Source organism: Salvelinus namaycush, chromosome 15, assembly GCF_016432855.1.
Source record: "Salvelinus namaycush isolate Seneca chromosome 15, SaNama_1.0, whole genome shotgun sequence".
NCBI lineage: Eukaryota > Metazoa > Chordata > Actinopteri > Salmoniformes > Salmonidae > Salvelinus > Salvelinus namaycush.
Window position 1 is genome coordinate 8,775,327 of NC_052321.1, and position 13,478 is coordinate 8,788,804.

At 42.3% G+C, this 13,478-nt stretch overlaps 1 protein-coding gene across 2 annotated transcripts in view; it reads left to right on the plus strand.

The window, feature by feature from the left end:
- LOC120060167 (leucine zipper protein 1-like) overlaps positions 1–9,821 on the plus strand; it is a 64,879-nt gene extending 55,058 nt beyond the window's left edge. Inside the window, exon 4 of one of the 2 annotated variants that reach the window (XM_039009289.1) lies at positions 3,226–4,266. The gene's annotated coding sequence lies outside the window, so the exon portion shown is untranslated. Of the gene's footprint in view, positions 1–3,225; positions 4,267–4,543 lie in introns of those variants that run through there. The other variant, XM_039009288.1, reaches the window with a different exon arrangement.
- The last annotated feature ends 3,657 nt before the right edge of the window (positions 9,822–13,478 follow it).

Sequence of the window (13,478 nt, forward strand, 5' to 3'; positions counted from 1 at the left end):
AAAGTTTATATAGTAGGCGTGTAACGATACACTTATTCATCCCAAACCGTTCTGTATGGGAAGCTCGGTTCGGTCTGCACTGTGAACCCGACTGAATGAATGAGATATATATATATATATAAAAATAAATATCCCTTGTTTTTCAAAGATAATTTGTAAAAATCCAAAATAACTTCACAGATCTTCATTGTAAAGGGTTTAAACACTAATGAATGAACCATAAACAATTAATGAACATGCACCTGTGGAACGGTTGTTAAGACACTAACAGCTTAGACGGTAGGCAATTAAGGTCACAGTTATGAAAACTTAGGACACTAAAGAGACCTTTTTACTGACTCTGGAAAAACACCAAAAGAAAGATGCCCAGGGTGCCTTAGGCACGTTCACGTTCAAAATGCTGCAAGGAGGCACGAGAACTGCAGATGTGGCCAGGGAAATAAATTGCAATGTCCGTACTGTGAGATGCCTAAGACAGCGCTACAGGGAGACAGGACGAACAGCTGATCGTTCTCGCAGTGGTAGACCACGTGTAACAACACCTGCACAGGATCGATACATCGGAACATCACACCTGCGGCACAGGTACAGGATGGCAACAACAACTGCCCGAGTTACACCAGGAATGCACAGTCCCTCCATCAGTGCTCAGACTGTCCGCAATAGGCTGAGAGAGGCTGGACTAGGGGCTTGTAGGCCTGTTGTAAGGCAGGTCCTCACCAGACATCACCGGCAACAACGTCACCTATGGGCACAAACCCACCGTCGCTGGACCAGACAGGACTGGCAAAAAGTGCTCTTCACTGACGAATGGCGGTTTTGTCTCACCAGGGGTGAGGGTCGAATTTGCGTTTATCGTCGAAGGAATGCGCGTTACACCGAGGCCTGTACTCTGGAGCGGGATCGAGGTGAGGGTCCGTCTGGGGCGTTGTGTCACAGCATAATCGGACTGTGCCTGCAAGGACAACAAGCTATCTCAATACTGTGCGTTACAGGAAAGACATCCTCCTCCCTCATGTGATGCCCTTCCTGCAGACTCATCCTGACATGACCCTCCAGCATGACAATGCCACCAGCCATACTTTTCGTTCTGTGTGTGATTCCCTGCAAGACAGGAATGTCAGTGTCCTGCCATAGCCAGCGAAGAGCCCGGAGCTCAATCCCATTGAGCACGTCTGGGACCAGTTGGAGGGTGAGGGCTAGGGCCATTCCCCCCAGAAATGTCCGGGAACTTACAGTTGCCTTGGTGGAAGAGTGGGGTAACATCTCACAGCAAGAACTGGCAAATCTGGTGCAGTCCACAAGGAGGAGATGCACTGCAGTACTTAATGCAGCTGGTGGCCACTGACTGTTACTTTTGATTTTAACCCCTCCCCCCCCCCCCACCTTCGTTCAGGGACACATTATTCAATTTCTGTTAGTCACATGTCTGCGGATCTTGTTCAGTTTGTCCCAGTTGTTGAATCTTATGTTCATACAAATATTTACACATGTTAAGTTTGCTGAAAATAAACTCAGTTAACAGTGAGAGGACGTTTCTTTTTTTAATAGTTTATATGTATACAGACACTACCATTCAAAAGTTTGGGGTCACTTTGAAATGTCCTGTTTTTTTTAAATAACATCAAATATTTTGTCCATTAAAATAACATCAAATTGATCAGAAATACAGTGTAGACATTGTTAATGTTGTAAATGACTGTTGTAGCTGGAAACGGCAGATTTTTTATGGAATATCTACATAGGCGTACGGAGGCCCATTATCAGCAACTATCACTCCTGTGCTCCAATGGCACGTTGTGTTAGCTAATCCAAGTTTATCATTTTAAAAGGCTAATTGAAAACCCTTTTGCTATTGTTAGCACAAATGAAAACTGGCCTTTAGACTAGTTGAGTATCTGGAGCATCAGCATTTGTAGGTTCAATTACAGGCTCAAAATGGCCAGAAACAAAGCACTTTCTTCTGAAACTCATCAGTCTATTCTTGTTCTGAGAAATGAAGGCTATTCCATGCGAGAAATTGCCAAGAAACTGAAGATCTCGTACAGCGCTGTGTACTACTCCCTTCACAGAATAGCGCAAACTGGCTCTAACCAGAATAGAAAGAAAAGTGATGGTTGCTGATAACAGGCCTCTGTACACCTATGTAGATATTCCATTTTAAAAAATCTGCCTTTTCCAGCTACAATAGTCATTTACAACTTTAACAATGTCTACACTATATCTCTGATCAATTTGATGTCATTTTAACGGACCAAAAATGTGCTTATCTTTCAAATACAAGGACATTTCTAAGTGACCCCAAACTTTTGAGTGTGTGTGTATTTGAGATTCTTCAAAGTAGCCGCCCTTTGCCTTGATGACAGCTTTGTACACTCTTGGCATTCCCTCAACCAGCTTCACCTGGAATGTTTTTCCAACAGTCTTGAAGGAGTTCCCACATATGCTGAGCACTTGTTGGCTGCTTTTCCTTCACTCTGCGGTCCAACTCATCCCAATCCATCTCAATTGGGTTGAGGTCGGGTGATTGTGGAGTCCAGGTCATCTGATGCAGCACTCCATTACTCTCCTTGTTCAAATAGCCCTTACACACCCTGGAGGTGTGTTGGGTCATTGTCCTGTTGAAAAACAAATTATAGTCCCACAAAGCGCAAACCTGATGGGATGGCGTATCGCTGTAGAATGATATGGTAGCCTGCTGGTTAAGTGTGCCATGAATTATAAATAAGTTACTGACAGTGTCACCAGCAAAGCAACCCCACACCATCACACCACCTCCTCCATGCTTCGCGGAAGGAACCACACATGCGAAGATCATCCGGTCACCTACTCTGTGTCTCACAAAGGCACACCTGTTAATTGAAATGCATTCCAGGTGACTACCTCATGAAGCTGGTTGAGAGAATGCCAAGTGTGCAAAGCTGTCATCAAGGCAAAGGGTGGCTACTTTGAAGAATCTAAAATCTAAAATACATTTTGATTTGTTTAACACTTTTTTGCTTACTGCATGATTCCATATGTGTTCTACTTTGTAGAAAATAGTAAAAAATAATGAAAAACCCTTGTCCATTCTTTTGACTGGTTGTGTGTGTGTGTGTGTGTGTGTGTGTGTGTGTGTGTGTGTGTGTGTGTGTGTGTGTGTGTGAAACACTAGGCCTATAGGCTATGCCAACACTGCATTGTATGCCTCTTGAGTAAATCTAAGCAGAATTTTTTTTTTTACAGGCTTTTCCGTTAAAACAACTACAGCCTTAATTGGCGCATTTCAGACTGTCATTTTGTGAGACGCAGCTGGGAACTAGTTCTACACAATGGCGAGTGGTGGGGTCGATAAACCAGGAAGATTCTCCATCGTTTAAATCTTCAGTCTGGGAACATTTTGGCTTCCCAGTAGATTACAACGGTGATGGACAGAGAGAGCATGTCTCCACTGCTCAACCAGAATAGCCTATGCAGCTGCCAACACCTCAAATATGTTGACACGTTTACGTCGGACTGGAGCAAGACGTAAACGCACAAAAAAAACACACAACCTATGCATTCAAGCAGCCCTTCACAGCTGATTCTGACGGGCCAAATAAATTACAAGAGCTATAGGTATGTTTATAGTCGCGGATATGCGCCCATTCTCGGTGGTTGAGAATAGGGTGTTTCGGCAGCTAGTGAAAGTGCTCGAGACAAGTTACGAGCAAACAGGTAGTACCCGCTCTATATAAGCAAGCTAAATCAGCTGAAGTTGTCAGTGAATTGGCCAATGCACCCTGTGTTGCACTTACTACAGATGGATGGACCTCCAGGGCTACAGACAGCCCATCACATTACCCCGGAGCAGGAAATGAGAAGTATCTTGCTAAAGATGCCCCCTTTATGAGAGTCAGTGCACATATTGTTCTCTTTGTAAGGAAACAACATAGCATAGACCTATAAAGTGTCTGAACCATGTTCACATGCATATTAAACTTTATTTTAGTGTTGAGAAATCGTGTTTTTTTCCATTTCAAATAATACTAAGTGTTGGTACTCCTGTTGGTGCTCTCATCAGGCATTATATAACTCATGATCATATATGGAGTTAGGAATACCAACACTTTGGATTTTCTTAAATAAACTCAAATTAACTACAATGACTGTTGGCATTTCATTTTCCTGCTCTACCGAAACTGAACCGTAACCCCAAAACCGCAATAAGTACCGAACCACGACCCTTCACGTTGTAGTAGTCATGGCTATTACAGAGCTTCAGTGAGATGAGAAGACCCTTCCTGTTGTCTCGTCAGTTGATGGCCATGACTATTACAACAGGAAGGGTCATCTTCTCATCTCACTGAAGCTCTGTAATAGCCATGACTACTACTGTATTTCTATGGTGGGAATCTTTTTAGAACTCGGCCAGAGGATAAAAATATGATTCCAGACTGAGCCACTGGACTGCTTGACTGCACTTGTTACTTTAATCAAAGGATGTGCTAGTTTAATTACTCCTACTCTAATAATGCCAGCCAGCCCTCTCTGAGTGTACGACTTGTGCTCTCTTTTCTTCCAGAGCTCTCCATCACCCCCAAACTGCACAACAAGGAAGAATGTACTGCGTCCCACATCTCTACCCCCCCCCCGCCCAGCAACAGCAGTGGCAGGCAAGTTCCTGCCAAGTCCCTGTCCAGCAACAACCCATGCTTCTGAGTCTAAAAACAAGATGGCCACCTGTAAAACCTTCCACTACAACATCCATATATAAACCCTGGATGACTGACTGGGTGCTGTATTGAAGCCACCGTGCAGCCATCTTGATTTTGGAAGCTATGGAAATGCATTTATTAATGTCTACATACGTTTTTGACATTCTATTACAGACACCTTTGGCAATACTTTTAAAATATATTATGTGAGCTAAACATAAAAATAAAAAAACTTGATGAAAAAATATCCCTTTAAGTATTTTTTTGTAGAGTACTAATGTTTACTCTCCCCACTACAACAACAAAATACTTAAATACATGTAATTTTGACCTTAAAACATTGAATTGAAATACTCTAGAATACATTCCTATGGAGGACTGCTCATTCTAGGGAGTGCCAATATGGTCGACCGGTGGGTTCAAAGCCTCCCAGTGGTTTATACAGTGTCAGCAATCCAGGGTTTATAAACGTCACTGATCTGCACAGACCACTTCAGTTTTATTATAATATTCCCATATACAGTGTCGCGATGGAGTGGACCTCACCTCTTCGCTTCTTCTCCTACCTGATGTATTATACTGTATTGCTCCGACTTGACAAGGGAGAGACGCTCACTTGGGTGACTGGGTCTACAGATGTGTGTGGGGGGGGCGAGAGAAGAGGGGAGTGACACAGGAAGGAAGGATTTGTTGTCTTTCAGAATGGACCGTTACAAGACCTCACTTTGAAACTTCCAAGCGGAGCTCCCCCGAGCTGCATCAAGATGTGACCAAAAACAGGGAGCGAATTACTTAGATTTTTTTAAACGTCCTCTGATCTCGGAAATGTGTGTGTATATATATATATATATATATATTTTTTTTTTTGCTTAATTTGGTGTGCTTTTGTTCATGTGTTTGCTTCATACTGACAACCATAGCAGTTTTTGCAGGGTTTTATTTTGCACATCGTACACATACACCTATATCTATTTTAACCTGTGGGCCTAAAAGAGGGTGGACTGTAGGGCTTTGAGGAAGTTTGCATGTTTCAACATAATGTATACGAGGAGCATTTTGGAGTCATGTTGTCTGCTTCAAGAACAACAAAGACAAGGACCCTGTCATAGACACGTTCTTATTTTCTTATAGGCTGCAAACTCAATATCCTCTTCAACATCCGTCCCTATGCAATAAGGAAGATAATAGCCAAGTACTTTGATCAACAACCTTCAAATTGTGCTTCATTTGGTTACTCAGTAATTCGCTCCCTGTTGCTAGCCACCGTCTCTTCCCCCTGCTCAACTGGACTCTAGAATTCGTCTATTGGGACACACAGCAGAAAGGAAGGTCCATCCCCTTTTGTCTGCACTCAATGAATGATGGAATGCACTTATTTAAGCTTGGGGGACATGTATTTGTCATCTGGAACAGGACTACTATTCCCATGGTGCTCTGCTTCATCGCACTTTCCTCCGACTGTAACTGATGCCCTGGATCTAGCAGTAAAATGTGCTGCGCTGCTGTGAACACCCAATCAGACATAGGAATTCTCCAATCACCACAAGGAACAATCAGTCCAGATACACGCAACTGTGTTTGCGGTGCGATTCGTCTCAACTTCTCCCTGTTTCTATAGAAGTGTATTTTGTTGTAATATTTAAACTGAACTTTTCATTGTTGGATTAGGGAGGGTTCTCTGTCACTCTGGCCAGAAACAGAGATCACTGGGTTGCCATAGAAACACAACTAGTCTGGCAGGTGGTGAGGCCTGATGTACTCATACAGGCAATACTCTGTAAACTCTGAACTACAAACTCTGGTAGGAAGTTTCCCCTTGATACTGGTCAGTCATTGTCATTTAGCATTGCCTGTGTAGTAGCAGCCGACCAGCCGTTTCACTGTTTAGCTTTCATATTTATTTGTTATTTACCACAAAATGCATATACCTATTTTTGTCATTGTGAATGTTGCAATTTGGTGATGGGGACCTACCATTTACAGTCCTTTAGATTTCATAGTGTATTGATTATGGGAAATGGAAGAAGTCATTACACACAAAGAATACAAATATAATCACTCCTAACCCCGAAATCACCACGTTGTATTCCTCTAAGCTTGTGGAAATGTGAGGTGCAATTCCCCTCCTGCTGGCTACACATTACTAAGCTGTTGAGCCTAGGCTGTGTGAATTACTCCCTAGTTTTTCAGTCAAGGTTGGTCTAAAGATTGTGTGGACAAGTATAATGAATGCAGTCATCACACATTTGCAAAGATTTTCACATTTGTAGAGAATATTTTATAGAAGACCATTGTGGTTTCAATTGAAGAAAAATTTACAGACGAGTAAAAGACCCCCAATCTTTTGAATTGAATCGTTTTTTGTTTCCCCCCCAAAAAATCTTCAAAGGACCCATTTTAAAATAATGTTCGCTGCCCAAAATGTTCTGACCTTTCTATTTGCCGGTCAGAAGTGCTCCAGCTCGGCATCATAAAGCATTACTGTCGCCATGTGGCCCCTTACACGGCTACTGGCCCATCCTGTGAACATGTGTTCAGTGCAAACACACACACCGCTTGATGTTGTTCAGAAGCCCGGCGCTGATGTGCCAAGGGCTACGTGATGACTTACCCACTTCAGAAGGCTTCTGTTGTTGACCAGTCCTCGGTTACCAGGATGACAACCGCCAGAAGGCCACTCATTCCAAATCTGTATTTCCGACCTCATCACTTCTTTCCTGCACAGTGGTTCCAGTTTCCCCTCTTCCTCCTCCTTCCCCCTCCTCCCTCCCCTCCAAGAATGCCTTGATTCTTAACGACCGTGATAAGTATTGCTAGGTCTGAGAGCCGTTTTACAGTCTGCCAAAGCTTGCCGGCAGACACTGATATACAGCCCCCGGGTAGCCGAAATGTCAAAGGTCAAGGCTGGAGCTAATCGCGTCTTTCCCTTGGACTTTGGGGGTTATAAATACTGTGAGGAAAGCAAAACGATTTGGCAGCGGCCAGCACTAACCCGAAATGGAGGCAGTTGATGAGTGCCAGTCAGAACTGGCTCGCTCCGATGTGTAAACCAAAATCCACGTGCTGGTTGTCCATCATAGCCAAAGGGTTTATGTGTGATGCTCATATAAAAGTGTCTGTGCAGACTCTTGTTGCGATTCACTCACTGGGGTTTGATAGTCTGCAGTTGGCTAGTGAACTCCAGCCCATCTTAATGAGATCCTGATTTCAGAGGTCCGTGTCAAAGTTGAGCCCAGGAACATCACAGGCTGTCATTCCCATAGACCTACATCACCATGGGTCGGTTATCATATTTCATTGATACTATGATGCAAGGCCAGCACCCCTGTCTGCTCAGATAATCAAGAGTGATCGCTGCTGTAGGGAGATTGACCTTCTCCGATCATACCTAATCTGACAGAGGGAGACTAGGTTTAGACAGGAAAAACCTATTTTTGAGATGAGAACTAAACTCTTAACATTCCTCATTATGTAACTTCTGGTGTATAAACATCTGTTATTTACGAACCATTGTTTTTTTTCCTCTCTTACAAGGTAGCGTAGAATGTAGTTAGTGGAGCGGGACCAGAGAGCAGAAATGGCTCTTTGGAGTGACTTGCCATTAGTCCTGTAAGGCCTCTTTTGTAAGGCGAGGGTTCATGGTGTCTTTGGACATCAGAAACGGTAATCTGCACTTAACCAGCACTTAAATTAAGACCCTACATAAGTAAGCCCCCTTTTAGCCGCCCTTTTGTCAAAAGTTCCATTTGCGTTTATCCCTGAGAAATGTATTCCACTCTTTGTGATTTATTTTCTTCGCTGAATGTATGGTCATCAAAGATGTTTATATATATATATATTAAATGTGTGTTTTTGCACCGGCCAAATTGAAAAAGTTGCTTGGAGCAATTGCGAAACAACTCGTCTGATAATGTGAGGAGTTGTGGACTGTCACGTTTATTGTACAGATTATTATAAAGTCCTTTTTTTCTTTTTTCAATTGATTTCCTTAGTCATGGCACTTATGTGTGTCTCTGCCTTCTAAAATTGTGCCATAATCATTCCATAGTATTTCCAGTTTACAGTCTGAGACAGCGCCAGTGTTTTCCAATATGGAGACCCTGTCTCTTCAACTATTTGTGCTGAAATAAGGGGAAATATTCAATTTGATGGTTTCTTTTGTTTTCAACTCATGTTTTTTTTGTTTCAGTTTTGTAAAACAAAAGATGTTTTATTTTGGAAGCTGTATCGGATAGATTTTATTTAAGAAAATCTTGTAATTTTGTAAAGTGGGCCTTATTGAAATATATGTAGGATTTTGTTGTTGCTAGATATGCATCTTTCTCATTAATGCACTCCTGGAGAGTACTTCCTGTTTTTGTTTTTTTAATGTGAGAGATGTCATGATCTCGAGCTATGACATGAGATGGCAAGCCGACAGAGACTATTGAGAGTAATGTACGTTTTATCAAGAGCGTGTCTGCTCCGTCCACGCAGGCTAAAGTCATTCTCCATGTGGCGTCCTGTTATTAGCGGTTCAGGAATCAGTCATTCTAACAGGTTCTCTGTTTTCTCTCTCATGCATTCAGGGTTTATTCATCTTGTGTGCTGTATGTAAGTGCTGCCAAAGAAAGAGATGTTCAGGCCTCGAGACACACACACTCCAACATGAACAACTGGATATTCTCCACACACACCTACACACACACTCCAACATGAACAACTGGATATTCTCCACACACACCTACACACACACTCCAACATGAACAACTGGATATTCTCCACACACACCTACACACACACACTCCAACATAGACATACAGAGGAATTTCGTTCTGTACGATCAAGTTGGAAATCATCTATTTTATATTGCAGTGTGTTTATAAATGAATAGAAATTACTCTTAAAGCGGCTGGAGGGAACCAGAGAGAAACATTTATGAAATCAGATCAAAAGGGTTATTGTGGATGTCGCTGCTCTGAGCTTCTCTCTGTGTGTCAGTGATACACAGCAAACTGTGCAGGATGCTTTTTCTTTCCTAGGGTAATATACGTTTGTGCATGTTTAACCTTACCGCGTTCTGCATGTAGGGCTCTCGAAGCTGCCAACTGTACAGTGGATTATGTATTCCAATAAAATAAAATAAACTACCTGTTTGTAACCATGTTTTTGTGTCTATCTTGACTATACTTTGTGTTATGGGAAAGTGGAAAACCCAACCAACTCATTTTAGTTTAATGATTTGACAGCACCTTACCCCAGAGTGAGAGTGTGTGTGTGTGTGTGTGTGTGTGTGTGTGTGCGTGCGCGTTTGGGTGAGAGCAACACTTCCATTGCTTTATACCACCTGCAATGAGGCTTTTCTAGAGAGAGGCTTTTGACTGTGTGCAAGATAAGCAAACTAGCAGACAAATTAGGCAAATACATCAGGTGATCGGGGGAAAACTTGTGGAATGCCTAGTCAGCACACACCGTCTGTTAAACAGCTCCACCAGGTAGTGAGAAGGCTAGGCTTGTTCCCGGACAGTCTTACGGCCAGCAGGTCTAGTAAAAGGGTTATAGAGTTGTTCTGGAGACGTGGATTAGTAACAGCAGTTGTTCTGGAGACGTGGATTAGTAACAGCAGTTGTTCTGGAGACGTGGATTAGTAACAGCAGTTGTTCTGGAGACGTGGATTAGTAACAGCAGTTGTTCTGGAGACGTGGATTAGTAACAGCAGTTGTTCTGGAGACGTGGATTAGTAACAGCAGTTGTTCTGGAGACGTGGATTAGTAACAGCAGTTGTTCTGGAGACTTGGATTAGTAACAGCAGTTGTTCTGGAGACGTGGATTAGTAACAGCAGTTGTTCTGGAGACTTGGATTAGTAACAGCAGTTGTTCTGGAGACGTGGATTAGTAACAGCAGTTGTTCTGGAGATTTGGATTAGTAACAGCAGTTGTTCTGGAGACTTGGATTAGTAACAGCAGTTGTTCTGGAGACGTGGATTAGTAACAGCAGTTGCCCAGTTCACAAGTTGTACAACTAAGTGCATTTGATAGCATGCATATTTGTGATAGCATGTTGTGATGGCATGCATATTTTTTACAAGTTTGTCTAAAAATTATTTTAAAAGTGTTGTGAAGACACCCGGCACATGAGTTGTACAAACTGAGTGTGAATTATCCCATTAATTGAATTCTGGAAATGTGCTACATGGCTTTAGTTTGGGTCACAATGCAGAAAAGGTTTGGGGAACCACTGTGGAGGTTGAATCAGATCATAATCACCAGGTCGTCAGCTGGATAGGGACTTCACTTTGAACCACTGAGCATGGTACGCAGGTCCCATCTGGAGTGGGTGACCTAAATGTTGTGTGTCAAGAATACAAATTAATCATCCTCTATGCAAAATTGTAATCTATGCAAGTTCATATGGTGAGAAAGAACTGTTTCAACTTCCAACTTTTTAATATAAAAACCTAGGAATATTTACTCAATTGGTAGAGCATGGAACTTGCAGCGCCAGGGTTGTGGGTTCGATTCCCACAGCGAACAAATATGAAACTGTATGCACTCACTACTGTAAGTCGCTCTGCATAAGAGCATCTGCTAAATGACTAAAATGTAAAAAATGTCAAACAAAAAAACAGGATGTGGATGTCTGCAGTACTTCCTGTATACAGACGGATGTGATTTATGTTTCAAAGTGGTTCTAGAACAATAAGGAACACAAGCTTACATGACTCGCAACCTGTTAGGGCCTGCATTTTGACACTTTGTGCCCATAGATTATTTTCCATTAATGCTACTGTCATCCTGACTTTGGTCTGAGTACCTCGTCTACGAGTTGATTCTTGGAACTGCATCTGCTTTTTATTTTGTGTGTGCATGTGTGTGTACACATTTTCACCCCACCTGTGACGTCTGTACAGGCTGCAGTGTGAGTCACAAGGCTGTTGGAGGAGATGCGTTCAGACAGGCCTGTGTAACTAACCTCGACCAGCAGGGAGACATACACCTGCCAGTAGGAGAGCAAAGTGGTATTTGAGAACTCCAATGGAAACTGTTGTGTGTGTGTAATAGCGTAAAGCCCACTAGCCACCAACGTCTACCCTGAGCCCCATGGTGAACAACACATGGAAATAACACAGTGCCAACCTTGATGAGAGCTATTTTAATATATTTCCCAACCAAAGTTACTATAGTTAAGTCAAACCTCCCTACTGTGGTCGAGGGGCCCTCATGCCCAGGGGAAATCTCACTAATGATATAGGGGTACTGGTACTAAACTATGTTCCCAAACCGCCGAGTGCAATTTCTCCTTTGGTCCATCAGACCCCTACAATGGCGTTGGTTGCCAAAGCCTTGCCCGGCCACCACACACGTGCTCCAGGGAGCAGGCCAATGGTCAGAAGGGTCAGAGGACTGGGAGAATCAGTGCTACTTAAAGAGGCCACCCAGGTCAGACATGTGTGGCTATATCCTAATTATCTCTCTTTCTCCCCAAAGTGTACACTTGTTCACTGCCCTTTACTGATTTGAAGGGAAATGACTGCTATAAAATCAGGATTCAACATCCATCCATGTCTGAGGATGTTGGGAGATGACATGGAAACCCAACGTGTTCTCAGAGCATTTCGTATTATTCTGTATGTAAATCTGAGATACTACATTTAGTATGTTACATTTTGTACGGTATGTATTCATTTGTGAATGTACAGTTGAAGTCGGAAGTTTACAAACACTTAGGTTGGAGTCAACTTAATTTTCAAACACAAATTTCTTGTTAACAAACCTTAGTTTTGGCAAGTCGGTTAGGACATCTACTTTGTGCATGACACAAGTAATTTTTCCAACAATTGTTAATAACACATAATTAAATGTCCGGAATTGTGAAAAACAGTTTAAATGTATTTGGCTAAGGTGTATGTAAACTTCCGACTTCAACTGTACGTACAAGAACGTTACGGATTTGCAAAAAGTTAAAAATGTTAAATTCCAATTTGTGGCAAACGTTAGCTAGGTGGATAAAACTAACATTAGCTAAAATTGTCCGTGATGAGATTCAAACACGCAACCTTTGGGTTGCTAGATGTTTGCATTATACAACCAACCACCCTCCTTTATGTTTTTGCCTTCAGTAACCTATTTCATGTAACATATCATACATTTTTTTCCTGGATTTATGTTTACTATGTTACATCTAGTCTGGGAAACCAGCCACTAGGGGCAACAGTGAGCATTGTTGGAAGTACGGATGAACGTCTATTTCTGACGTGAGAGAGCTTGTCTAAGATATATGGTGGAAACTCCCACTAGCCCATGCCTCCACTAAACCAATGCTTTTAGATTTGTTTGAAGTAGCCAAGCGAGAACATTTACTCCACCCAAAATGTCTGAGATAAGCCCTTTTTTGTATGGAGGTCTATCAGTGTCAAATTACGTGAGGTTTATTTGATCGAAAAGAAGTTTCCAAATTTTTAGGCTGTTACAAGTGGAAACTGAGACAAACAATTTACATGTGTGAACTACAGGCACAACTATCTGCCCTCTCATTGGCTAGAATGGTCCCACCTGCTCTTGCCTTCCTTCAATCATTGACATGTATTTCCATGGTTAGAGCAGTCACCTCGACTAGCTTGTCAATATAATAGATCATCTTTGAGAGTAGTGAAAGAGTGTACACTTCAGGAGATGATTGGGAAGCACACTGTGTGTGGACACTGGTCAGGAAGCAAGTCATTGACCATCTCCTACACTCATAATTGCCTGGGTTGTGTTCACTAGGCATGAAATTAAACAGGGAGGTACTATCTGAACCTATTCAATAACAAACCATTTTTT